Raw genomic sequence first — 24,823 nt, 5'->3', positions numbered from 1 at the left:
GCATTAGTAGGAGCCCTGCCAGCAAATTGAAGGAAGTGATTCCTTCCCTCTATTCAGCCCTGGTGAGGCCACATCTGGAGTCCTGTGTCCAGTTTTGGGGCCCGCACTACAGACAGGATGTGGAAAAATTGATGAGAATCTGGCAGAGGGCAACAAAAATGGCTAGAGAACTGGGGCACATGCTTTATTAAGAGAGGCTGAGGGAACTGGATTTATTTGAGTCTGCAGAAGAGAAGATTGGATTTTATAGCAGCCTTCAAGTACCTGAAGGGTGGTTCCAAAGAGGATAGAGCTAAACTGTTCTCAGTGGTGGCAGATAATAGAACAAGGAAGAGTGGTTTCAAGTTGCAGCAAGGGAAGTGTAGGTTGTATATTTAAAAAATCTTTCACATTAGGAGGGTGGTGAAGCACTGGAATGGGTTACCTAGATAGGGGGTGGAATCTCTATCCCTGGGGGTTTTTAAGGCCTGGCTTGACAAAGCCCTAGCTGGAATGATCTAGTTGGGGATGGTCCTGCTTTGAGGATGGGGTTGGACTAGATGACTTCCTGAGGTCCCTGCCAGCTTGAATTTTCTATAATTCTATGATTCTACCTGGGATGAGGGTGGGCAGCATTAAAAAAAATAATAATAATCAAGTGTGTCCAGCTCTGAAATTAATTTTTCCAGCTAGTTATTTCCTTTTATTGTTTGTCTCATTTTCTATGCAAGAATGTAGGTAGTAAATTTTTGGCTGAAAGTTTTCTGGACCTGAATTCTTCTCTCATAATGATACACATTTCTTCTTTTGCATGATCACTACTCTACTTCTGTCTTAGAGTACTGCATTACTCTAAGGTATTGCAGCAAGTATTGGCTTCACAGGTCGTTTCATGCAACAAAGAGACCATCTTTTTGGACCACGTTTTTGGGTCTGAATCAGGAGTTGAATTACGATTTCTGAACTACAAATGTGACAAACAATTGCATATGCTCTTTTCTTAAGTTCTACCACCTTACCCATTGTGGGTATAGCAGTATCATAATTGCATGATAAATTTATATGTTATGCTTTGTAATTGCTTACAAAACTAAGGTACCGAGGCAAAAGTGATAAACAGAGAAGCTTTAGCAATGAATTTTCTAGGGTTGGGAGTTAAAATTTGACTAAATCGCACCTGTATCTTGAGACGTTCTATTGGTGGGGTTTTAAAAGTTGTAACTTGCCATCCTAATCTTAGGCCTTATCTATTTTTTTGTTACCGTTTCCCTCTTCCCCTCTTGGGTCAATCCCCTTTGGCACCCACAGCTCAAATATGGGTGCATGCATGACAAAAGGATTACTGTGCCCTCCTTTTCAGGCAGTATATCTGCACTAGAATGGACATAATTATGCTCTTAAATGACTTTTAATGTACTCTGAAGGGACTGTGTTTGACATGCTTGGCTCTAGCATTTTAGTATACTAAGTTAGCCAGCACACTGCTGTTTTTTGTATTCCTGTGATCCATTATAAAGGACCATGCACATAGCCAAACCAATGTCTTTTCTGGAAATTCAACAACCTAGTGTTTGCTGAAAACAGTCTCCAAATGATTTACTTTTTTTACAAAGAGAGGTGAGGGGTAGGATGAAGGAGGGAAACAACAGGTTTTTTAAATTATATTAACACTCACTACCTGCAAAAGCAGTTGTAGAAAGTTACCCAAATCTCTTGTGGGCATTTCAGCAAAAGTCCAATACAGAAATACACCGGAAAGGAATGACTAGCTGATTGGGCTACGAGCCAATTTTAGCTGCAACTGCATGGTATCATAAAACACCTTGGCTCCATCTACAAGAAGAAATAATCAAGTCTCTATGATACTATATTCCTGAGGAATGCAGTTATTTTTCTAGATAATTCCCATTTTCTGAGGAATGTGGTTTTTTCCCCAGATAATTTCCATTTTCTGAGTCACTTAACTTGTTTTTAAGTCCTATGCGACTACAATGCTGCTTTTACTTGCAACAGATAACGCCTTGGAAATGAGGTGGAGATGGTCAGAAAAAGGTGGTCAAGAAGGAATAGTAGGGAATTTTAAAAACAACAATTTTCTCAAAAAGGCCACCTTAAGAGTTGTGGTTTCTCAATTCTTCTTAAACATAACAAGTGATATTCTCTGGTTCAAAGAGCTACAACGTTTATATTACTGCCATCTCCTGGTGTTTTTCTGCACCAATAAGATTCCCAGAACAGCCAAGTGGTAAGCACCACAGCCCAGATGTGTAGAAACCATGTGTCACCTGACTGTAACACTTTGCCACTGCTCCCCTTTTGGGAGGCAGTGCTAATTGCCTGTAGGCTCCTCATTCTGAAAGGGATATTGTGGGGAAACTTGTACCACCATCTCATTCAAGAAGAGCTGACCTTCCTCCATAGCTGGAGGGAATGGTGGCATATCACTAAAGTTATTGTCTTACAAGTTACAACCAGTTGTAAGTTTTCCTTCCTAATGACCTGTCTGAACGCACAAAGCTATCATAAAAAAGATGGTCTATACGAATTGCTTTTACAGGAAAGGATTTTATCAGTGCAAGATATAAATTAAATAACATTTTTAATTAAATGATTTTTTATAAATAGACCCAGTATTATCTCACCCAGGTTATTACAAGAGTAATCTAATGTTTGGTAACATTTACACTTGTGTTGGAATAATATTCATGATTTGGAAATCAAAAACCACAATCAAACGTGTCTTGATATAGTGGGCCAAATAAAGCAGAGCTGCTCAACAAGAGACTTCTCTGTTTTAGACCTTGAAAATAATGACCTAACAGTATGCTAACTTGTTGAAGAGAATCTCATCAGAGGTTTGTCCAGCTATGACATGTTATGGATTTACTTTGGACAGAGCCAAGAGGCTGAGGCATGCCACTAAGATGAAGGAATACAACTTGAAAGATATATATCCCTGTTTCAAGTCAGAATGTTCCTTCATTAGCTCACTTTTTCATTCACTAAGCTATACATGAACAGGCCACACAAATGCATTATTCAGTATAGATGGCCCTTGTAGGATTGGGTAGAACAAGATACCTGCCTTCCTGGCTCTTCTGGTGAGTCAAAGGCACAGGTTCCTCATGACTGACATCCCTGAAGGGGGCCACAACCCTTAAACTGCACTGCTGGGTGATAGCTTTCACACAAAACAAACGGACAGGGGAGATTATATGCTGTACTGTGCAAAAGAATCCTCCAACCTAAAGCAATTACAGGAGAAAAACATTCCACAATCCCATTCGAGATGCCCCAAATGTACTGAATTTGCTTTGGGGTAAAAAGAGAAGTCAGTACAAAGTCCAGATTTAACAAACTCTCCCTTGTGACAGCTCCAAAGGCAGCTGCAATAATATTCAGTCTTCACACTGGAAAGAGAAGAACGTTACCTCCAAAGAACTATTTGGATGGTTTATTTCCAACAGCTTCCCACCTTTAAAGGCTCCCTACATCTTCCAGTAGCATAGAGGGCCTGCAGGGCTTCTGCAGTAGGAACAGCTTATTCAGAAATGGTAAAGACTATAGTGAATTATAAGTCCTATGCTTCTAGCTAACTGAGGGCTAAGCTGATTGAATTGTTTCACTGTTAATACATGTGTCAGAACAAGCCAGTTCAACTCACAGAAATTTTCCTGGAAAGGTTCCAGGCATTAGAAACACGCGAATATAGGAGAAAATTTGATAAACACTAAGACTTTGGCAGTGAGGACTCAGGGAAGCAGGGAACAGACAATGAGATGCAAATAAGCAAGGCTTATAAGAAAAGAACTGGGAGATCGGATGCGTCTTCAAGTGTACAGTGACACTTAATTATTACAAAAAAAAGATGGTAGTAAGTGCTCATAACTGAGGAACTGAAAGGTTCAGTTTCTTGGTAACAACCACTGGGAGGATGTGTGTGTTTTAAAAGGAAGGTCTGACACATAAACAGAGGCATACTCGTAAAATAAGGATGAGTATAAAAACAACTTCATTTTGTAACTGAAAAGGCAAAAGTCTATACATAGCTACAGAAATAAGAGAGCAGCACATTAAATTATATTATGCATGTACTTGAGTCCTGCACCAAACTGGAGACAACTTCAAAACTGTGATTAAGAATTCATTTCTAGTTTTGCATTGATATGTCTGGAATTGAGTCTAGATTCAAGTTTGCATTTTTTACTTAACTCCAGATAATTCATTTAATGGCCAGAAAAGTTCAGGAGGTTGAGTTCAAACCAGAATTGTGTGTATATATAAATGTGTGTGTGCGTGTGTGTGCGTGTGTGTGTGTATACACACACACACGCACACACACTAGCTAATTGCCATACATACTAGCTAATTGCCTGTCAAGAATGATAGATTTCAGGGAGTGTTTACATGGCCCCTCCTCAATCCCCACTCATCCTTCGGGGCTGGCCATGTAAAAACTTCCTCTGCAGCCACCGCCTCCTCCTCCAGCCCCTGGCACGGGGGCTACCTTCCCCTGCCTGCCTCCACCTCACAGCGGGGCTTCCTCCTACCTCCCCTCCCCACTACCCTCTCTGCCCCCTCTCCTCCCTGCCAGCTCTTGTTGGGGCTGGGTGGCCCCCCCTCCCTTCCCTTCCCTTTCCTTTCCCATGCCCCTCCCCACTACCCAGCCCCAACAACAGCTGCCACCATGAACCCCCCTTGCCTCCCCCCACCGTGCACCTGCCCAGGCAGCCTCTCTCCCTCCCCACCACCTCCCCCTTCCTGCCAACTGTTGATGGGGCCCCCTTCCCGCTGCCCTCCCCCCTTCCCCACCCCAAACAACAGCCACCACCATGACGCCCCCTTTGCTTTCCTCTGCCCCACTCCCTTGCCTCCCTCTCTGCCTGCTGCCTCCCCGTCCATGCCAGCTGTTCTGGGGGGCATTAGGGACAGGTGGCAGGGGGTGCTGCCACCATGACCCCACTCTTTGCCCTCAGGCAGTGAGGTATAGGGAAGCCCCACTGCTCAGGCAGCCGGGGCATGTTCACTGCTATACACTTTCCCAGTAGCGGCTCAAACTTGGGCCCATGAAGCCTGGGCTGGGCAGCCAGTCACTGCCTGCCCTCTCAGTGGTGCATAAGTATTTGACCAAAAGTGTTATGGACAAACAGACATACAGAAAAACTAAGCCCTAGATCAAAATTAATGTAGATATATACTCTCAGAAAATTAGTGAGGGGTATTCAAGTGCCTTAGATACAAAAAAAAAGTTGGCTAGCATGATGAGATGTGTTGAATTACCCAAAGTTGGGTACAACAATTGTGTGCATGTGTTGATATAGATGATATAGATACAGCTATATTCTCTCATACCAACACTGTAAGCCAAGGAACTATATATACCTATGCAATGCTATAGGTTCACTACTAAATAAGGATAGTAAAATCAGAATCATGATACAGAAAAGTCAGAAGTATTCAGTAAATTTGTCTGTTTTGTATTGAAAGAGAGAAGCAGAAGGATGTATTCATATCTTTAAATGATAAATAAATACTTTCTCTTCTACCCATAGTACCGCAGGATGCTAACCAGAAACTCTTAAATATTTTCAAATTGGCCAGCCCTGATAACCTTCATCCAAGAGCAGTAAGAAAACTATCTTGAGTTCCCTGAACCATTAACATTGATTTTTAAGTCTTGGATCACTGAGGAAATAATTTAGGGTAAAAAAAAAGCTAATGACTGAGATCAAACAGGGTAAATGGAATGTAAAGAAATTTTAAGATGATTAAGCTGTTTTAGATCTCTGACAAAATTGGGGAAAGGGCAGAAGATGCAATCAACAAAAAAAAATTTATGAAGAAATGTTGGTAGCATAATTAATGCTAATTAATACTACATTTTATGTAAAAAATGTGTTGTCAGACAAACTTACTCATGTAGTGACAATGCATATTTAGGAGATCAAGGAAAGTATATTGACACATGTAAAATAATAAATACATTTCTTAAAGGTATTATTCCTGCCTCACACACTAATAAAAAAAATATGGCTGTACAAAATCAATGAAGTTTACACATGGAAAAATGGCAAAAAGTATTATAGTCACCCAGTGACAGTGTTTCTACTACAGTCCTGCAGGAATCTGTTTTCTGCCCAATGCCATTCAGTATCTGGAAGAAGTAATATAAAATCATTGGTACCAACATTTCCACCTGACAGAAATGAGGGATGTGGTAAATAAAGTTGAAGACCAGTCGGTTGTTCAGGCTGACAAGTATCATTGGTAAAGTAGGTTCATTTGAACAGTTTATTTTCATGCAGTCCAACACATGGTTGTACATCTTGAACAAAAAGTGCATGTCACACTTATTAGATGTGGAACATTATCCTTGGAAAGCTTGTACCCTGAAAAGAATTTGGGGTTTATGTAAGGTAGTCATTTGAGCATGAGTTCCCAATGCAATGCTTTAGCTAAGAGGGCAAATGAAATTCTTTTATGAATAATCAGGAGAGTACCAAAAAGAAGTTTGGAGGTGATATTGCTTCTGTATATGTCATTAGTGAGACCATTATTGAAATACTCTGTCCAGTTCTGGCATCCTTACTTTGAAAAGGGCGTTGACAAATTGGAAAAGGTTCAGAAAAGAACTACAAGAATGACTTGAAGTCTGGAAAATATGCCTTATAGTAAGAGATTAAAGAAGCTCAATTTATTTAGCTCAGATTAAAAGGTGATTTGATCACATCTTCAAGTACCTATATGGGAAAAGGATTTCTGAGCCAGCCCGTTAATCAAACAGGAAAAGGCATTATGAGAGCTAGTGGCTGAGAGCTTAGGTTGTACAAATTCAGATTAGAAGTAAGGCACACATTCTATGGAAGAATACTTAACCATTGGAATAGTTTACTGTTTAGGTCTACAGTGCATTTTTTCATCAGTTGCAGTTTTTAAATCAAAACTATGTGCTGCAACAAACTTGCTACAGCTCAGGCATTATGGGCTGACACACAAATTTTGGAGGACATTTTTGTGTCATAAAGGAAGTCAGATTAGATAAGGATAAAGGCACTTTCTATGTTTAAAATATTGGAAAAATAATGCTTTACTTTATATTGAAAATGCCCCTATTTCAGTCAGAAGTGCTGTGTTTTTATCCAAGTGAAAGAAGGAAGGATAAACCTGTGGTTAAGAGACAGGACATGAGTTAGAAGATCGTTTCTTCATGATGGGAACTGCTACAGACTTCCTGTCTCCTCTTAGTCAAGTCACTTAAAACAGCATTTAAATCTGTGACACAAGTTCTGCACTTGTGCTAAAATGAAATGTGTACATGTGTGAGGGTCAAGCCTTGTACCAACTGCATATGCAAACTGGGTACACAAACTGGTATTTTTAAAGCAGCCTGGAAAGTCCTAGTAATACTGTGGAAACAAACACCGAATGGTGAAAGTAGTAGGTATGTGGACTCCTATTCAACTGGGGGAAACATAGGCTGCAGATCGTGATGCCTGGTGGCTCCAAATCAAAGAGGCAACAGCTCTCTTTGAAGGTCAGTGCAGAGCCAGCATCAAGGAGAAGAGGAGGAGGAGGAGCAGGAAAGATGTGCCTTCATATAGCAGCAATCAACCATACCCATGCAATTGTTACAGCAGGATTTGCCGCTCTGCAATTGGACTGCTTAGTCACCAGCAGAACTGCAACCAGCATGGGCAGTCACCTTCCTAATATCTTTGTGAAGAATTGCCAAGAAGGATACACACACACACACACACACACACCCTGGGTTGTGGTGTGTGCGCGTGTGTATATTTTGATATGCACAAGATGACCCCTGGTATTCTGGCCATGTGCTCAGCACATCACAAACTGGGACCCATGTGCATGCTGGAGGAAAAGTGGCCTCTCCCCCCTCATTGCCAGGCTGCACACACTTGCAGCCAGCAAGCAGCCAGGCAGGGTCCTGGGAGCAGACTTTGCAGCTGGATGCGGGTATGTGTATGGCGGGGCAGGGGCTGGAGGACCAGGAGAGAGGGGCACCAGCAGTGCCAGTGGGCTGTAGGTCAGGAGTGAGGGGAACTGGCAGTGCCAGGGGGCTGCGGGTCAGGAGTACCATTTTTACAGTGCAGTTATTTGTAATAAAAAGTAATAATATGAATTGAGTATTGTATAGTTTGTATTCTGTCTTATAACTGAAATCAATTTATTTGAAAATCTAGTTAAAAACATCCAAAAATATCTAAAAGTGTGATTAATCACAACAGTTTTTTTAAACTCTCACGATGCACTGTGATAATTTTTAAATTGTTCAACAGCTCTAATACACATATACCCATACACACGTATATTATACACACACACACACACGCACAGAGGGCATGTCTACATGTGCATTTACACTGGCTTAAATTTGCTGTGCAGTAAGCAGGAATAAGCCAGAATCTACACATGCAGGCATTTAAGCACATTAATGCTGTGTGGACTGACTTGGTAGCATGCAGTGTTACTGCACAGTAAGGCATCTACATATGCGTTACTGCGCAATAACTAATTGGGTGTGAATTTGATGCCTGCATGATGCAGGTATTAAATTTACACTTAAGTTGGCATAAGTTGTCATATTTACTGAGCAGTTGACGTGAACCCATACTGCTCAGTAATTTTAGTCACTATGCAGTAAATGCACACATGTAGATACATACACACACGAAGATCTCATACATTAATTAAAAAAAGATGACAATACCTACTACCAATTATTTAAAGATTATGCTTATTGATTAATACTTCATTTATTATTAAACCATTCTCAGGGAGCATCACAAATTTCCAGTTTCAGAGCTGGTATTTAGATCTCTCATTTACTTGGAGTATTTGTATCCATAGACATGTGGCAACACAGTTGAATAGGCTTAAGAGCCAAAGCAAGTCTTTCCAAAATCAACAGTCAACTGGCTTCAGATCCATTTCTTTTTCATCAATGGTATAGGAAGAATTGACATGCTTTGAAAAGAAAAAGATTATTTGGGGCCAAATCCTTTCCTATTTTGGAAATCCATTATTAGGATTGCCGGGAAATATTCAGATGTAATTTTTAGGTGGTGGCAGAATACTGGTAGATCAGAAGTTGAAACACTGGCTGCTGTTATGCCTCAGACTCCTAATTTACAATACAGATCTGACAGCAGAACCTGGCCCTACATATTTAATTAAAAAATGTACACATGTGCCAGTTAGACACAGGCCACCAAAGTAGCTTCCTCTATCACAGTTAGCAGATTTACTCAAACTTTGTCTTATATGTATAATCTGTAGTTTTTAGTAAGAGGGAGCATTTGATTTACAGTTGTGGAGGTCTGTGAAATGTGAGCATTTCATTTTTGAAAGGGAAGATTTTTTTTTTTTTTTTTTGCTTAGTGATGGCAGTACTGAAAGCCACAGATCTGGACACAGATCAGAGTTCACAGCTCAAATCTCTGCCCCAAGGGTACACAGAATTCAAACAGCAGATTCATACATCTAGGACTTTAAACTCAAATCCATAATTTGAACCCCAAAGTCCTGATTTTCAACACCATCATTTGGGTTCTGAACAACAGAGAAGTTCAGGAGCTTGTTGTGGACATATCTAACTTGTACAGGGCTAATAAAGAATTTACATATCTCAGGATATAGAAGCTATTGTGAATTTGCAGGTTTGGTTATAAAACTGAATTCTGGCTCGCTCAAAATATTATCCAACCGTAATTTGACCTACTTTGAGTAGCTGTATTTAAACCGGCATTATGTTTTCTGTACTAAAGACTGATAACTTGATAGCTCCCCAGGGTTTGTTGGTTATAGTTTAAGTACTGAGCTGACATTACATGCTATTTTTCTGAAAATCCAAGATGTAATACTACAGATGAGATGCAGGTAAGTACAGATAGATACAATGATTAAGCTACATTGTGGATCTCTTTGAACATATATTGTCACTGCCACTATCCTGTGAGTTCATTCACTCTCACATCACTCTCATAGTGTCAAAAAGTAATAGTAAAAATCTAATTCAGAATTCAGGGATTCAAGTTCCTCCATTTCTGCTCGCCCAAAATCATACCAGGTGCTAGAATTTACCATCATTACTCACATTGAAGAGGAACTTACTCTGCAAAGGTAACGGAATATGTTCCCTAGGAATTTTATATCAATTCTTTATCTATAGTTCTCCGAATGCCTTACAAAAAGTGGGTCAAACATCTACCTCGTCCTTTTTTAACTGGAAAATTAAAGCAAACGTAAGTGAATTACCCCTATGTTGTACAGGAAGGCAAATGCAGAGCCATGAACAGAACCCAGATTTCCTGTCCTGTGCTAACTTAACAAGAGGGAGAACAACACATAATAAAAATACTAAAATGTTCTATTTTTTTCCACAAAAACTACTCCTTGAAGAAAAAGTTCTTTTTTGTTTTTATTTTTTCTTAGGTTGATGTGCAATTTCTCTATCAACCAATCAGCAGTATGCGTCATACCATGTTCTGGTCACATGGCTAGCTGCTCCAGAATTCTGAATAACTGAACTCAGCATCAGTAGCAAATCTATGAAACTTCATGATTTAGGGTCTTCATGCTGATTAATTAAGGGTTTTATTCTGTTTCCCAGAATTTATGCTTTTGTTTTTTTCTAATAAAGGAAGTTTCTAGCTTCTGGTTGTGAAGATAGCCTTGACAATGTAAACCAAGATACTTTCATCTTGTGGAGTCCTCATCCTTACAAGCGAAAACAATAGCATCAAGAGAAATTAACTTCCCCCATTTATCTTAAAGGACTGTCAGCTTTGAAGCATAATTGTTCATATTTAAGCACAAACATTCTTAACTAATTCACTACTGATTATCAAATTAGAAATTTCCAGTCTTGTTCCTGGTGTCTTCATATTCTATGCAATTGAACAATGCTACATAACATTAAGATGGCATGCTATAAACATGCAAATAGAGTGAACCCATTTTTTTAAAGAACTATCTTTCTAACATAGGTGGCTACTTTGTACAGTGTGCTTAATACAAATCTTGAAGACTGTTCCAAACACCTGCTTCCTTCCAAAGAGCAATGTTTTCTTCTTTTCCTACCCAGGCAGCAACTCTGGGATCTCACACCTTTTCTCCACCTCTGACTTGTCTGGTGGACCCATTTTCCCCTCCCTCTTTTTGCTGCTAGTCTCCTTTGCACTGACTCTCCTCCCATCACTTATTTCTGGCTCCTGCTGCTTCTAGCACAAGTGTGTTCTTACGCTTCCAAACTACCCCATTAACTTTAATCATAGGCTCTTCTGCTATCGTGTCATCTCCATTTGCTAATTTTAGGGTACATAAAACTCTTTTTAGTGAATTTACTGAGGGAATCACTTATGCTATACAGTACTTAGGCACACAGAAGTCTGCTCAGTGGGCCTAGGAGCATTTAAAAAGTTCTCAGTCTAATCTGGCATTAACTTATACTTGTTGGCAGCAGAGGAAATGAGGTTGAAGGCAAAAATCTCTTCTCTTCCAGAGCAGCGTCTCAAAACACAATAAATCACATCAGGCAGCATTATTTTTTAAAAGAATGACAAATATCAATATTGCATTTTACAAGTGAGGAAACGGAGGCATATAGAGAAGTGACTTGCTCAAGGTCATTCAGAAATAGAACATAAGTCTCCTGACATCCATGCTAGTGCCTTATTTACCATACCATGCTGCCCTCCCTTAACCGAGCTTTTTTATGGATGCTATCAGGCAACTGTTAGGCCAACAACTGAAACAGCCCTTTATCCCCATCATTCCCCAGTATCTGGAATGAGGGGTGCATGTTCCCCATTCCCAGATTGCAACTTACCTCTTCCATCAACCACTTGTGAGCTGCCTGTGACTTCACCCTGTACTGCCATCATCCATCTATGCTTTTAGACCCCTCCTTTATACAATAAACCCTGATCCTTCTATGATCACAGTCCCAAGCACTACCAATACAGAAAGGCAGCCTCCCACTTTCAGCAAGAGAAAGTGATTCTTAACTTGCTCTTAAGAATACCAGCTTGCCTAGGTATGCTACTAATATAGGAAACCTTCAAGGAAAACAGCTGGTGCAAGAACAGTTAATACAGCCCCCCAAAACAATAAGAAATAGATCTTAACAGGAACTAAAAATCACATTACTCACTCCCCTCCCTATATTAGTTAATCTATTTTTTTTGATCAGATGCCAGTTAATCTAATTAGTATGCACAGCAACTGCTCTGTTTCTGGAACCCTTACTGGGTTTACTTCCAAGGATTCTTCATTTTATGCTCACCTGCAAAGTTTTTTTTCCAATCAGTCTTCCTTTGATGGTCTGTGGACTTGGGTTTTATTGGCAACTCACCTTCATTCTTTTCTCTGCCAACACCTCCTCGTTTCTACTTCTTCTGCCAAGGCTCCAGGTACTAAATCATCTATTCTTAAGTAGCTACACATACAGTAATTTAGAAAACTGCTGCAACCTGGTGAGGTATATACTTTGCATAGGACAAATGAGATCCTGTAAGTCAGGCTTTCATTTTGCCACCATCTGTGAACTCCTGTGCTACTCTATTTATTGAGATACCATATATATATTCATTCAGTAGCCATCACTGTGGTATTTAATTACTTCCAATGTGGTTTTAAATCGAGAGAAATTTCAAAATGAGGCCAGCTTCTATTAAGTATAATTACATTCCCTTGGCAGGAGTTTTGCTATTGTACAAGGATGGCTTCTCCAAGAATATAATAGTATTCAGAATTTAGATAGTACTTTTCACTTTCAAATAAGTTTACAAGTGTTTAGCGACATATTACAAAATACATACATTTTATGTATGGCTTCTTTGTTAGTGCATTTCTATAACTGTTAATGCATTTTAGCCTACCACAGAACAGTCCTCAGAAGCCAGCTATCTTAAGAGAGAAGACTGCATACAAAGGGTTAGAAAATACGGCATTGGAAGCGGTCCTGGGAGTCTCCTCCATTGACAGTAAGGAGACTACATGTGGATAACAAATGAGCTGGTGAAAGCAAAATATGATGTATGGAGGGGTAGTAGTATGCCATCATCAATCCTTCCGGATCATGGTGTAGGCAGGTGAAGTCACCAGGACATTTGACACGCACACCTATGGAGGAGTGGAGGCTTCCCAGACCTTCCCTTTCCCCCTCTCCCTCTCCTTCAGACCTTCCCTTTTCCCCTCTTCCTCTCCTTGAGACCTTTGAAACAGAATCCAAAGGCCAGACCAAGTTTGGACATTCAAGCTAGGGACAGAAGTTACACATAAGTTCAGTGCACATAAACCCATTTCAAAATGGCTGAAACTGGTTTAAGATAAACCTGGTTGAATGTAATAACAGACTTAACTGATTTAGGTCAAAGCAGTTTATGAAACTTCTGTCCCAGACCTCTTCCTGGTTCAAGTTAAAGCATAGTCCCCCAGCATGCTTTGCAGCCCTGGGCTGGGCTGGGCTGGGCTATCTGCTGCAGAAAGCAGGGCTGGCCCTGTCCCTCTGCTTCCTGGCTGGAGCAGTAAGAGCCCCACTGCACCCCAGGCAAACCTCAGCCGGGATCTGGGGCCAGGGAGAGGGGGTTAAACTCACCTTCCCCTGAATACAGAGCTGCCCTGCCCTGCTGGCTTACTTAGTGCTGGCTGGGACTGTGGACTACAAATCCCAGAGGCATCTGGAAGCAGGAAGAGGAAGTAATGAGCTACCCTGAAGAGTCCTGCTGCTGTAATTGTGGAGTGCAAATTCCAGAGACCTCAGGGACAGCAGGAAGAGGGAGCAAACATACAGCCCATGCTGGCTATGTGCCAGAGAGCCATGCTGCAGCACCTTATGGCTTCTTACTTGAGCCACTGCAAGCATGTGGCTGCATTTCCTGAATCACAAGTGAATGTCTATTCATTTTCTTATTGATTCACTCTTTGCAGCTTAGACTAACCTGTAAAGACTAAATTAATTCAGCTTCAGGCTTTTTGATTATCTGTACTTAGCCTCAGTGCCTTAATAGGTGCAGTTATATGAATACCTAGGAATCAAACCCAGGTCTACCCCATGGCAGACAAGGATTCTACCACTGAAACCCAGCAGATATTGCATGGAGGGGTAGCTGATAACTAAACAATCAGATATGACAGGGTAAGTATCACACTGGAACACTGCATCTCAGATGATTTGTTAAATTTAAGATCCATGGCACAGCACTGCAGTAACTCAGGAAGAAGCCATTTTCAGTTGTAACTGCAGATGTTCTGGAACTGCATAACCACTGGAGTGCAGTGGTACCAGATCCTGTGCTGACACACTCCCTGGTAACAACAGGGGCATCACAGCTGAGGCAGGTACTGGCATGCTTTAGTTGTTAATGCTCTAAGACTAACACTTAAAGCATTTTCCAGCATACATTCCCCGACTACCTTCATATGCTACGTTTCTTCCAGGGTCCCAGACACAATCCCTGAGTCCCACAGAGGTACCCCTGGATGGTATATCTCACCACTCTTCCAGAAAAATGAAAAGAACAGAAATGTGTCTGCTGCAAGGCTCATTGGGCACATCTACATGAGACATACATTGCACAGTTGACTAATTAACTGCACAGTAAACATCTTGGTGTCTACATGTGCACCCCTATAAAGGTACACAAAACTAATAGACTCTGAAGCAGGGTAGTACTTGTATTTCTAAGTACTACCCTGCTATGGAGTTTTTTCATGTGCAGCAGTGCATGTGTAGACAGTGCTCCAGCTGGCTGGGACACAGAGTGCTTCAGTGCAGAGCTAGCTGGCAAGCACCCTTGTGCCCCAGCCAGCTGCTCTGCAGCACGTGGAACCCGACTGGAGCAGCTCTGGCCTGGCAGGCTGACCCCCAGGTGCCCTGCCAGCCTGGGCTGCTTTGGCTGGGCTCCAGGTGCTGCACATGAACAAACTCCAGAGCAATATCCCATGCACACATTCAAACACAATGCCGTAGAGAAAAAACTCTAAAGCACATTGGTCCAGAGTTGATTTGTGCTCATTAATTGCACACATAGATGTGACCATTACACTGGCAGATCACCACTGAGGTGCAACTACAAAAAGCCTGTTGGTCAACACTGGGAGACGGGGGCTAAAAGAGAAGGATTTATTCATTTATTTTTTGTTTTGAATCCTGTTGCTGCTAAAACAGTTCTACCTGGAAGTGAAAATAACCCTTTTTAAAATGTTCCTTGGCCCTCAGCCAGGGGCGACATGTAGGGAGTAAACGCAGGTGCACATGCACCTCCTGAGCATTGGCAGTGCACCCCTACAAAAAGGCACCATGAACACTGTTGGCGGTGCCTGTAGGCAGTTGTCACTTGCCACCCCGCCTATGACACCACCGATGGTGTCTGCAGGCAGTCCGTGATCAGTGTAGGCAGTCTATTGGCAGTCACCAAGCCCTAGTTGATACTTGCCACCCCCCCAACCCCCGCCACCAACAGCACCGGTGGCATCTGCAGGAGCTCTGGGCTTACCGCTACTGTGCTCCTGCCATCACCACCGCACTTCACCGCTGCCAGCGCAACCGTGCCCCCGCAGCTGCCAGCAGCACATGTTGTTCATGCCCTCAGCAAAGCATGCCTTTCTCCATTCCTGGCTTGTTCTTTGTCCCCCAGCATGGTTGTCCACTTCAGCTCCCACTCATTCCAGAAAAAAATTTTAAAATGTAAATCTGACAGTTAAAAAAAGGTGAAAGATTTACCTGAGGCAAAGATTTATTGGCTAGAGAATGAGGGTTTAGGCCCTCAGCCATAACTGAAGTATGATTCTGAGCAGCATGAAAACAATATATTAACAGGCCACGCATTTACTTAGCTGGTTTTCGCCTGCTTTTTACAAAAATATTTTTAAAGAAGGATCAAGACAGAGGATCATAAATGGTACTTGCTGCTCTGCCACTAAGGCCCTGACCTGTGGCATCCCATGGCTCAGTCTTCTCTGCCAACTTATTCAACCACGCATATGGAACTGCTGAATCACAACACCTAGCTCTATATTTCTTTAGATCCAAAACAAACAGATTATTACAGGATGAAGCCACCAGCCTTAGGTTAGTTCATAAGCAGCAAAGTGCCTATTTAACAAGCTAAATCCAGTGGACACTGCATGGATTTGGGTTCTATTCCTGCCTCTGATTTGCTGTGTGACCTCAGACAAATCCTTTCCTTCTGTTTCCCTTTCCACTTTTTGTGACCTCTATTTAAACTGTAAACTGTTCCAAGCTAGGTCTATGTTCAACTACCTGTTTGAACAGTGGAGCTGATCTTGGCAGGTGCCTCTAAAAACTTTAATACAAATGGTTAATTGTAATAAATATACCTCAGCTTGCACTCCACAGCATAGTCTTCTGTTGAATACAAAGCCAGCACAATGTCCAAGCCAGGTCTTAAGCATGATGTCCAAAATTTCCAGTGCAAGCTGTTTCATAGGCCACCTGGGTTTTTTTTAAAACTGTTTTACTGAATTCTGTGCAGAAATTGTCCATTATATGATACATGTTATTTTATAAAGTTATATTTTCTGTTTAATTCTGTATTCATAAGATGCACACACTAATGTAAGCAAAATAGTCAAGAGAAAATTTGCTATCTGTTATTTGATTAAACTTTTAATTGTAATAGTACAGAAAACTCTAGTAGCATAATTCCATGCTGGCATTTCTCCAGCCTAGGAAATTTTTTTCCATAGATTATTTTTAAAAGTCAAATTATTGCAAAACAGTTGCTTTCTGTAATATCACAGATTTATTCAGTGTTTACAGTGCAATCATTGCTGCTTGCTGTTGGGAAATGATTTATTTGGCCGGTTTTGGCCTTCATTCCAATAGGCTGGATGCCAAATCATTACAGTGTATCTGGTGTTCTGTTGTCAAAAAATATGATCTAGCATTAAGATACTATTCAGAGACTCTAAGAGCCAGAACAAATAATTGTGGTAAATCAAAACCTCATAAATACTTTATAAAGTTGTTTTTAATGTCCATCCTTATGTGCAACAAAAAGTAGCAACTTATGCACCATGAGAATACATGGGTTTTGAGGCTCTCTCCCCATCCCATCTTTTTTAAAACAATATTGAAGTGTATCCTGCATAGGGCCTGAAATCAAGTATTTGCTTTCAAATTTTATTTTCTAGTATTACTGCATTTTAATAAGCCAGAAAAGCAGCTCACGTGCTACAAAAAAAACCCTTTTCCTGTGTTGATTGATGAAATTTTTTTCTTTAAAAACTAAATCAGGAAGAACAGGGATCTCAGACTGAGGCAACAAAGGCTAATGCACGGGCATAACTTGATGTACTTACATATGTTGCATTTTGCAGCAGCTGGAACTTAAATTTGGCCTCAGTACAGTATGTGAAGTTGAACATATGTGGGGAATTGGTTTGACTCCATTCAGATACTGACCATATTTCACAGGGTAGAAAAGAAAGATATTTTGCCTTTCAGAATTACCTGTGACAATAAGTGTATTGTGTTACTTCTCAAACAAACAAACAAAAAAAACCCTCTATGCTCCCAAGCATCACAACATTGTGAAGGCTAACTGTAATGGTCAGAAGCTCATTATTCTTTCCAATAGATAGTCTTTTTGATCTGGATGACAAGGCCATCAGTATGACAAGTTTTTATGCGAGCGACAACAGTAGACTCAAATATGTCGAGGTCTTGTTCTGTAAATATTCACCACTGATTTACTGCTGAAACACCAGAAACTCTTCACCTTTTATAGGTTGTAAAACTAATTACCTACAAGAAATGGGGGTCAAAGAAGCTGATACTTCAAATATTGTCCACCAAAAAGCAAGTAAGCAAATCTAATGAGAATTAAGCCTGTCCTAGCAGGAGTATGTACTAATGCCTCAGCAAAAAGGAAACCACCAGAGCCAGTAGGGAATGATCAGCTGAGCTCAGAAGCATGGTTCAGTTTGATGCAACTCGGTTGATATTGAACAGTTTAAACCATGGCCATGTTCCAGAGAAAGGGGTCAGGATTTTAAACCACTAACATACATTAAAGGGAGGGAGGGAGGGAGGAGGGCGGGAGGAGAGGGGAAAATATAGCAATTTGCAAAAGCCCAAAGCTCTCTCAAGTAAGCTGTATGTTGAACATAAATACTATCTAGCCTTTCTTTACTTACTATTTCATTTATGTAAACTGGGTGCTCAATTCATGCAAGAGCCTGATTTTCAGAGGATGGATTCTGAACACACTTTTGAAATTAGGCTTCTCTAAGGTGCAGGGCACCCCATACTCAATGTGCTCTACATCACTAATCATTTTGAAAATCCTGAATAATATTTTAAGTTCCTGCTCAGAGGAATGAAGGTATCTTATCATGAAATCCCAGCATCCAAAGAGAAGACTTCTTGAGGAGTTTGGGCAGTTGTATTAATCTGGGTACTATTAGTAGAGCTTCTTGCTAAGTTCCCTTTTTTTCACCTTTCCTGATTTTACAGATTCTCCTTGAAACAAAAGCAGGCCCAAAAAAGTAACCAATGTATCTGATGTCAAAAGCTAAAGGTCTAAAAGGGCTGGCGCTGAACCAAAGAAATCGCAAGATGACTGGCCTGTATAATGTACCGCAATGTGGAAGACTGTAAGGGATTAATCAAAACTTTATTAGGATTTGGACTCCAAGATTTCTGCACTGGGATATTGTCTTTAACAGTCCACAGGTACCCTCACTGTACATTTATATGGCTACAATATAAAAGGACTCTTGCTTGTTATGAAAAGGGGGAGACTGCCACAGAGGAGAAACAAGTCATGTTCCACAGCCAGATTTGGCTTTTATAAATAAATAAAAGCATTTTACCAAAAAAGGCTGAGCAGAAAATATCCTCTGATCTTATGATACAAATCATACTCAAACAGGAGCCTACATTAATGGGAAAAAAAAATCAAGACTTCAAAAACAAGCACTCAAAAAACAGAAAATGCTAGAAGAAAAACTACCTGTGCAACTTTAATTCAGCCCTCATGTACATTATGATACCATCCTTGACTACATGCTTATTTTTTTCCCCTAATGCCCTGTCTAATGTCAAATGCATCACGTTATTTATTGGGCAACTATTCAGTGTTATCCTCAGTGCTCCATGTATAGCTTCATGCCTTATGTTCTGTATGGCATTCAGATCTTCAAGACAGAATTACAATTATTGTCTCAAAAACTTTTTTAAAGCAATCACATTTATAGTATCTAAATGGTTCGCAAATATTTATAGGTTTCCCGACACAAATTATCTGTCAAATAATGGGAATTTTTTTTACAGACTGGAAAATGAAGCACAGAAAGATTAAGTTCAAAAGTATCCTCTAAGTTCAGGTGCCCAGTTGGAGACACCAAGGACAAGATGTTCCAGAATACTTACCATCCTATAGCATTTAATATATTCAAAGTATACCTGCTACTGACTTCAGTAGTGGCTGAAAGCACCCAGCACTTCTGGACATCAAATTTCCCTCCATTATTGTCTGAAATCTGGCACCCAGAAAATGAGGAATATACAACCAGCAATTGTCTATACAATGTTTTTACTTAAGTGATGTGCTTAGCATCACCCCAGAATTCAGTGGCAGAGACAGGGATAGAAGCCAATTCTCCAAGACAAAGTTCAGCTGCCTTAACCATGAGATCATCCTTCTGCTTCCTGCAAACCTTCTGACTCATTCACAGTGCACCTTCTGACTTTCTGTAAAAAATGAGGCATGGATCCAACTGACAAAAGTCTCCTTCACTACGCAATATTGTTTCATCCCCACAAAAAGTCCATCCTGTGCTTGGACTAAAACATAGGATTCTATGGAAAAAAACAACCACACCTGCTCATAGCATGATTCTCATTGTTGCTGATCAGGAATCAGGCTTTTTGTTCTGCAGAAAATTCTTCAATTTCAGAATTTTGAAACGTCCTACAAAATTTTGCGTTAAAAAGTTGTGTATTGAGATAAATGATATTTTGTTGCAATTTAAGTTTTAAACTAAAAGTTTGTCTAATATATATTTAAAAGTGAAAAAGATATTAAAAAGAAAAATCTAAACTTTCCATTTGGAGGATGTGAAAAACAACATTGCCACTTCTTCAGAATACTGTTTTTCATTTCCCATTTCCCCAGTCTAAATGATACTTTAAAATTGGCAGATATTATGATGGAATAAGCTGCTTTTGATGAGAAAATCTTCCTGTCAGATTTTTTTGCTAGCAACTCAAATCATAATGTGCAAACTAAAGGGAACAGATTAAAATTATCCAAGAAGCTTAATTCTGGCACCTTCTAACTCTTGCGTTTGCAATTATAATAATGTTCTTTTAATGTTGCTTCTGTGCCTGTAATTTCCTAGGCTTTTCAAAAAGCAAACCAAAAAGAGAAAATGTTTTCTACATGGTATCATATTGTCATTCACATGGTTCATTAGCACAGAGGTTCCCAACCCGCCACAGTGGGTACCAGGCCACAGCGGGTTGGCTGCTGGGTCATGGCACAAGTCCCCAGCTTGGACCCCTGTCCGTCCACCCAGGTGAGTGAGTTAAAGCTGAGCTGCCAAGATGAAAGCTGCATGGCGGGGCAGCCCTGGGATGGAGGCATCCAGCTCCATGCCCCCCCATCCTGCTCCCTCGGGGCCACAATATATAAAAGGGTTGGGAACCACTGCATTACCAGATTTAAAATACTGAAACTCACCACAAATCCCATTGCTACTTGAACAATGGAATGGTGAGGGGCTGCCATGTTTTCTGCGGGGATAGGTTACCACTTGAGGGGGGACAGGACATTTTACCAGAGGGTTTCACAGATATTTGCTGACAGCAAGGGAATAGCACAACTCCAAAATCCTGAGTTTCAGGATTTTCAGTCAAGACCCTGGAGGGAAACATGATCTAGTGGGCACTGATTACTATCACCATACTTACCTGGCAGGGGAGATACCATGATCTGGAAGGTGGCAGGGGAAGCAGCGTGACCACGTAGGCGAGCTCCCCAGGGTAATTGTCTCTGATATGTCCTCCATAGGAGGTCTATATTGAGCAGATTCTTTTTGGTATTGGGTGGTGGAACCGGAGCGTGCTCCATCCACTCCATGCATTGACCTGGTATTGCAGTGCTTCCAGGACCGGTGCAAAAAAAACAGAAAAAAAAAAAATCTTCATCCTGGATGCCTTTAGTCCTTTGTCCTTCCCCACCTTTACATTAACATCCCAGGTCCTTCCCCTTTGTAGGCCATTTCAGTTTCAACTCCATAGGCTTTCATTCCAGTCTCAGTCTCTTTGCTCTACAGCAGTGGTCTCCGACCTTTTTAAGGTGAAGATCACTTTTTGAAGTAAAGGGCAATCCAGGATCTACCACGCCTTCCCCCACCCAGCTAGCAGGTCAGTCGGGGGGGGCTGGCGGAGGGCATATTGAGGCCCCTGTGGTGAGGGAGGGAGTGGGGCAGGGGCAGGGGTGAGTGAGTGGGGTGGGCAGGCTCAGGCAGAGGGGAGGGAGCGGGGTTTAAACCCCCTCTCCCACTGGCACAAGGACCCCAGTCAGGGTCTGCTTGGCAGGGGGCGGCAGGAGATCAGCAGACTCTACCCATTCCCACCTCTGGCAGAGACTGAGGCAGGCAGTTGCTAAGGGGAGGGGGAGCTGAGGAACCAGGGCTGGAGGGACTGGTCCTGTGAGCACAGGGCAAAGCCCTGCAGGACCAGACAGAGAGGTGGGAGGTGTTGGCAAAGACCAGGCACAATCATCACATGTATGTGCTGGAGATGGAGCTAAGGGAACAGGAGAAGGTCCCAGACTGTTTGAGCTGGTGTGACGAAAGGAAGAGGAGAACTACATTTACATTATAAAGCAAAACCTGTCAGAGGTGGGGGACTGGAACACCTAAGCAGAGACAAAAGACACTGAATGCATGAGAGTGCTGCCAAAGGTGCTATAGTGACAAGCATACTGTGAAGGCACTCCAGGGAGAGAATAGGTTGCAAGTGCACCTGTAAAAACCCAAGTAGAGACGAGGCTTGTGGGATCTCCACTCCAGCACCTAAGATCGCCTGATGATTCCCACAGAAGGACTTTCTGAATACCTGGCTAAATGAGACATTCTCCCCAGGGTTACACAAGGCTCTCTCTTGTTTTGGGGGTTTATTACATTCCATTTTAAGTGAGGCTAAGTTGTGTGAGATCTCACTGTATTTTACTGGGCTGTATCTTAGCTTAAGTGAAAATTTTTGGCTGTTCTTTGTGGTGTGCTTGAGGTTGCAAATTGCTGTGTTCAATACATGCATACTTCAGAGAAAGGACTATTCTTGTTCAAGCTTTCATGAATTCAGCACAACTACCTTTTTTCCCACCCACCCTCTCCTTGGCCTGGCAGGGGCTGCCCACCCTCCCACCTTGAGCGGGAAGGAGGGCCAGAAGCCTGGCAGGCACTGCTCCCCCATCCAGGCAGCCCTGGGCTGGGGTCCTGTGTGAATCAGGGAAGGGATTGAAACCCACACCCCCCCATGTGCCATACCCAGGCTGGGGCCTGGCCATACCCCCTCCAATGGAGCAGCAGGGGGCGGGGGGAGGGAGGAGGGAAAGCCTTGGAGATTCAGTCCCTTCCCTTTGGCAGTGGCTAGTAGGCTGGGAGGCATGCTTTAGTGCCCCCCAGCTTCTGGCCTGAGCCACTGCGGGCATGTAGCTGCATTTTCTGAATTGAAAGTGAATGTGTGCTCATTTGTTTATCAGTTTAATCTGTGCAGTTTAGACTAACCTGAAAAGACTAAATCAATTCAGCCTTGGGCTTTCTCAATGTCTGTACGTCACCATCTAGAATAACACCATGTACTCAGCCAACTGGAAATCAATGGAGTTATGGACTTCTACGGATAGATATACTGTGATTTTGGCATATAAAAGACAGAAACTACACATCTGTCAAGTTTTTCCTTCCTGATAGGAGTGGATTATGTTCTTGCCAATTGAAATGGGATCCTTGGGGATCTATTGCATAAGTACATATACTCTTAGATTTTGAAGGTAGCAAAGTACTATCAAACTAGGAACAGAGTCGTTTTTATTTGTGAAGAAATCTATATTTGGTGGGGGCGGTCTATAAGACTATACTGACTTGCAGTATGTTATGAGTTCCAAAAACAGAAGCTCTTACTATATTTCCAAATATCTAAATAACTCTTTCTTCTACCATACTTTTAGATCTGAGAATATCGGTCTGTGACATAACTTTTGCTGCTTACAGCTTGTAGTTGGAACACTGTGTTTTCTTTAAGCAACAAATCCGACCCCAGACATTTTTTCAAGGACAGATGGAACACGCCACTGTGACAGCATATCAATAGCTATTGACTAAGAATACAAAAAGATCCATATATCATATCTCTTTGGGAAAGATTCTAGTATCTATGAATGTGGAAGATACTTGTTAATCCTGAGTGCTAAGTGTATTTTGTTCTAAAAATGTTAAGGTTTCTGGGAATCCATACTTCCTTTTGAGGCTAAGACGCAGAACTACAAACTTTATAAAGGAAGGTTCTATCTCTGTCAGTCTACATATGAAACTTATATTGATACAATTCAGAGTTCATTGCACTCTTCACACACACACTCACAGAAAGCATGCTTCACCCATCCTTAAACCACAACCATGTCTAGGAAAACAGCAATCAGCAGCTGCACTCTGTAAACCTTTCTTCACTGTCTGAACTGAATCTATCCAAGGGGGAATTTTAGGTGAGCAGAGAGATTACATTGGCTAGCAAAAAAAACTCCTGTTGAAATTGTAGTCTAGTTGGAAATCACCATCTGTAGAGTGGATATGAGAAAGTGAGGGGACATTTTGGTTAGAAAAATACAACAATAACCCTGTGTTTAAAGCACACTGATTATGTTTCAAACCTCTATTATCTGTGCCAGCCTACTGAGTAACATGAGGAAGAAACTGACTTCCATGACAATCTAAAACCTCCATTTTCAGTCAAGTTTTCTAGTTTCAAGTTGTCACCAAAAAACTCATGGAAAATGTGAATGAAAATGACTTTCTGCATCTTTTAAACTGAATTTTTAAATGGGGAAAACATAGTTTGCACTAGCTGTAATAATGAGTTGATTAAAATTTAGCCAGACTACCTGAGCCACCTTCTCTGTTCCTATGCATTGTCATAAAAGTTTCTTCTATCAATCATGAATGGTTGAAGTCTTTTTTTTAAATCTCACAGTAACAGTAACACCCCATTAACAGAATGTATCTAAGCTCCAAAAAGAAATTAAAACTGACTCAGTAGGTGGTCTTCTTTCATCTGAATCACTATCAGTTCCCTAAGCATCTGGGTTTTCCATGGAGACCTTCTGTCCAAGAACTGACAAGACTTAACTGTACTTTATTTATGAGACAAGATCATAGCTAGTGGTGGTATAAATGTGTAGTAACATTTGTTACAAATATTGTATTCAGTGACTATATAAATATTTATTTAGCATTATTATAACTTGTTTTGGTATATTATATCCATAAACTCACAGGGATTTTTCAATTCACACACTATTTACCTGAAGAAAAGTACTCTGTCCAGGTCATAGAGAGTGAGATGGCATTTTTGTTTGGCAAAATAAAACAAAGTAAATAATAAAGCCATAAATGTATTTTTACTGCACATCAACTATATTTTGAAACTATGTTATATGTGCTATTTAATTGTCTTCAAAAAAGTCTAAAGAACTAATTCAAATGTTATAATAGTTATCTAATGAAATTCAGTTTAAAAACAGAAATGAGTTTGTGCAGGGAGATGTCCAAAATCTTTAATTTACCGAAT

The 24,823-nt window shown here is 41.0% G+C and overlaps 1 long non-coding RNA gene and 1 pseudogene across 1 annotated transcript in view; both read left to right on the top strand.

Moving 5' to 3' along the window:
• Positions 1-24,823, top strand: part of LOC149864828 (uncharacterized) — a 74,527-nt gene that overhangs the window by 29,876 nt on the left and 19,828 nt on the right. The window lies entirely within an intron of this gene.
• On the top strand, positions 21,001-21,155 carry LOC149864829 (U2 spliceosomal RNA; annotated as a pseudogene).

This window comes from Crocodylus siamensis, chromosome 5 (assembly GCF_052110815.1).
Source record: "Crocodylus siamensis isolate JL-2025a chromosome 5, ASM5211081v1, whole genome shotgun sequence".
Taxonomy (NCBI): Eukaryota; Metazoa; Chordata; order Crocodylia; family Crocodylidae; genus Crocodylus; species Crocodylus siamensis.
Note: the sequence above shows the minus strand (reverse complement) of the source record. Positions and strands in the feature narration are given on the sequence as shown.